Here is a 4,152-nt window from a genome sequence, read left to right on the forward strand (position 1 = left end):
TTCTAGGTTTATTATTAAAAAATATTTTGCGAAGAAGTTTTAAAAGTCTAGAAAATCTAAAGTTTAAAAGATTTTATAATTTTACAATTTAAAATTTTTAAATTTTAAAACCTTTTAAAATTTTTAAAATTTTTTAAATTTTATAATTTTTCATTTGCCCATATGAGCGCGCAGTTCTTTTTTCTTAGTAGATAAGTCAATGAGTTCGACGAATTCGTCAGCCCTCGGTTCATTCGAGTGCCATCCTTCGAGGTTTCAACTTCGTAAATCTGATGTAGTCTCTCATTTCAACGCTTGTGATTATTAGTTACATTTGAGAAGAAAACAGGAACAATGGCGAGCCGAAAAGCTGTTCCCGATACCGAGAAGCGTAATACTCCGGAACCGAGCATTGCCCGCGATTCCGAGAAGCGCAAGTACATCTGCGATATTCCGAAGGAAAATTGTAACGAGTGTCACGTCCCAGCGCCGAGAGTACCTCTGGTCATGTCTAATGTAAATTTTTCAAAAATTTTAATTATTTATGACTGACTGTATCAGGAGACAGCACAGACAAACCCTTCCTATACATTTAATAAAAGAATATACCGCTTAAAATTATTTAAAGATTTATACAAAATGGCCGCTCCTTACCACAACCTTATGAGCTACTACAGCCTTAATGTTCCTAGTAAATTTTCCCTAGAACCTCACTAACAAAAAACAGAACATACTGAAATCACTTCTCCAGACTGTTCAGTAAAGTAACAAGAAAATAGAGCTTAATATCGCATCCTTATCTAAGCATTTCAACATTAACAACAAAATCTCAACAAATAATAAATAATGAATAAAAAACAAATGTAGGAAATAAAACCTCGCCCACGTAAACTATAACAAAACATTTACACAATTACACAATTATCGGTGCATTGTAATGTATCTTTATTACCAATTAATAAACAAAATCATATAATTATATAAATAACAAAATACCAACCAATTTCTTTATATCGTCAAATATAATTTCAGAAACTAAGAAACTCTTGTATATCAAGCACTTTCACTTTTGTTCCATTTTAATAATAATAAATATAAAAGTTAATAACAAAATTAATAACAATAGAAAGGATATGAATAAGGAATAAAAGTCATAATGACAATATAATAAAATCCATGACAAAACATTTATTCAACAGTTCACCTCATACATATCCTTATTTCAAGGATAAACTTTATTGATGTCCTTATATATTTTCCCTATATAAATACATTCTCCATCGAAAATCCTTTCGAAAACATAATTATAGTTTGTGGTTACGATTCTTAATTCTCAAGATATAAACAAAATTAAGGGTATATGAAAGCACACACACGTGTATACATATATACGTACATTATACATTTCCTTATAAGATATAGTTTTCTTTATGAAATTATATAAACAACCCGGATAGAAACATATTTTATCTCAGAAAAGAAATTCTACGATTTAAATTTCGTTTAATAAAATTCATAAATGAATAAATTATTATATTAACAAATAATTATTATGAAAGATTTGGACAACACACAGGAAATCTTGCAACTTACTTCATCACACATACCTACTTAACTCGCACCGTTTAGAAGATATTTAAATTATAAACTTCCTTACATACACTTACCTCAAAAACTCAATTCAGCAGGCAAATCTCCGTATATAAACCAGTTCAACTTCTAGAAACCTTCATCCTAGACTTATATTTATAATTGTTACTTCCCTTTTTTCATTAACACTAATCCTATGGCTATGACAAAAATCTTGAATATTAATATGCATGAAAAACTACCCTAACGATTCAACCAATCACAATCAGAGCCATTTCGTACCTGAAAACATTTAAAAAATAATGTATTACAAATGTAAAAAGAGTTATACTGATATATTTTAGATATACTAATTATACGATGTAATCATTATTATTATAAAAATTGTAAAGTATATCTAAAACGATATTGCGATAATTAATATTTATTATAAAAGCTTAAATTCAAGCAAACTATATGTTTGTTAATTATAAGAAAGGAATTATTATAACGAAGTATAACTCTTTGAAAGCAAAAATAAGCCAACGTTAAATGTCAAGGCCGCCATAATATTTAGTCACAAGTGTGACTCATGATCAGTTTGTAAGCGAAAATAAGCCAACGTTAAATGTCAAGGGCGCCATAATATTTTAGTACCACGAGTCATCGCTGACTCATAGCAAATGTAGACTAAGTCGACCAATAGAAAACTATGTCAAGGACAACTAGAAGGTCTTAAATGCGTGAATCATAGCTGACTCATAATGAAAGTAGACTAACAATAGGCTTTATTCAAACCTGTAGAATCATAACATTGGAATTTAGGTCACCCCTACTTCCATGTTTTGGCAACATATAAAAACCTCAAGCGACGATACCTTCGCGCATTCATTCGTACCCACTCGCACATTTTCCCATTTCGCACTTACGATTCACATCCACAGACACTTACATTTTATTCGCATTCGCACTTGTACGCGCACGTACATTTTTGCACTTGTACTTCCACTCGCATTCGCTAAATATATATATATATATATACCTATCATTTATAAAAGTGAATAAATTCCAATTCAAATACCACAAGTGTGATATTATATTATTCCTTATTCCCAAAATCGAAAACTCTTTCCTGAAAATAAAAGTCATTTCGACATTCCTGTTACCTACTTCCTTCGCAGTATCTAATCCTGAGGTTTTACCCTCTTAACCGCATGGAAAAGAATCTCACAAATAACGTGTGAGTGTAGCTGTCGAGGATCTGTTGATTTCGGCCCTGTCCGATCTACCAGGACCTCCCAGGACGTCACACGAGGAACGAAACGACAAGTTCCATATGATGCTCTCGACAACATATGGACTCAACATCTCTCACACGAAAAGGATACACGTCGGATTGCAAACGACAAACGAAGGAATTTTTGTGCCAATGGTTAAATTAACCGGTAATTATGCAGAAAGAATTTATTTCGACGCTGATTCCTGGCAACAATTCCTAAACAACATGGGGCTTATCGACGAGTATTTAAACGCTAACAATAAATCGAGACCGGATCCTATCATTGTCAAAAATGTTGCGATCAACTTTACCTCCTCTTATGGGTCACGGTCCATATTACTGGCGTATAAAGAAAATGAAGAGGCCACTATGAAAATATCGAAATTCAACATCGAGGAACGACTACGGATTCGCAGCCACCGACGAAGAGGCGTAAAACCTATTCTGTCGCAATTGTGATGCAGAAGATGAGAATGCTTTTCACGGCTTGAAAAATATTGTGAAATGTGTCGATGCGCACTTAAAACATTTACAAAACGTGACCGATAATGTTAACAAATGCGCGCAATATCTTATAAAAGAAATAGAATTAAACCTTCCAAAAAGTTACATAGATAGCGATATTGTAAAACTCAGTTTGAAAGGAAATTATCACCAAATCGCGCACAATGTACGCACGCAAATAAACGATTTAACATTTCTGGATATGTATTTCGATATAATATTTGTGGAATTAACTTCTCTGAGATTTAATGAAATTCTTCGTATTATTTTCTCAAATCGTAATTTGTAACTTTTATTTATGAATTGATATAATATGTACAACAATATAACAATAAATGATTTTGTAACTTAAATTCCTGTCTTTGCCCCTCTTATTTTCTTTTCACCCTAAAAATTAACGCGCTACGTTGCTTTGAGAGAGTTAGAAATATCTAAAAAATTTTCAGACAATTTTTCAGACACGTTTGTTATAGAATAAGAGCTCCGAATTCGTTAGAAAAACATTTAGTGCGAACCTGTTCGTTCCTGTTTTTCTATCGCATTCCGTTCTCAGGTCAAGTATATTCTCTTCAGACTTCCCTCATCTTTCTTGTCGCAGATATCGCTTTATCGAATCCTGAGCGGTCTCGAAACAAATTTTTAAGTTTCGCTAGCTATTAGGCGTTGAGAAAGGCCTTTTGTCTTAAGAAAAACTCGATTTACATCCCCATATATACAAAGTAAATTCCTACTTTCGGAGCGTTCTGCGTATCGTACCGCTAAAATCTTTTTCCATTAGCACCGGGATCGAACATATTCCCTTCGTCGTCCTTTTTATTGCT

The 4,152-nt window shown here is 32.6% G+C and overlaps 1 pseudogene; it reads left to right on the plus strand.

Annotated features, from left to right (window-relative positions):
* The first annotated feature begins 333 nt into the window (after window positions 1-333).
* On the plus strand, window positions 334-3,684 carry LOC148938150 (uncharacterized; annotated as a pseudogene).
* Window positions 3,685-4,152: the final 468 nt, after the last annotated feature.

The sequence above is a fragment of the Pogonomyrmex barbatus genome, unplaced genomic scaffold, assembly GCF_055798465.1.
Source record: "Pogonomyrmex barbatus isolate J1 unplaced genomic scaffold, ASM5579846v1 scaffold1, whole genome shotgun sequence".
In the NCBI taxonomy this organism is placed as follows: Eukaryota; Metazoa; Arthropoda; class Insecta; order Hymenoptera; family Formicidae; genus Pogonomyrmex; species Pogonomyrmex barbatus.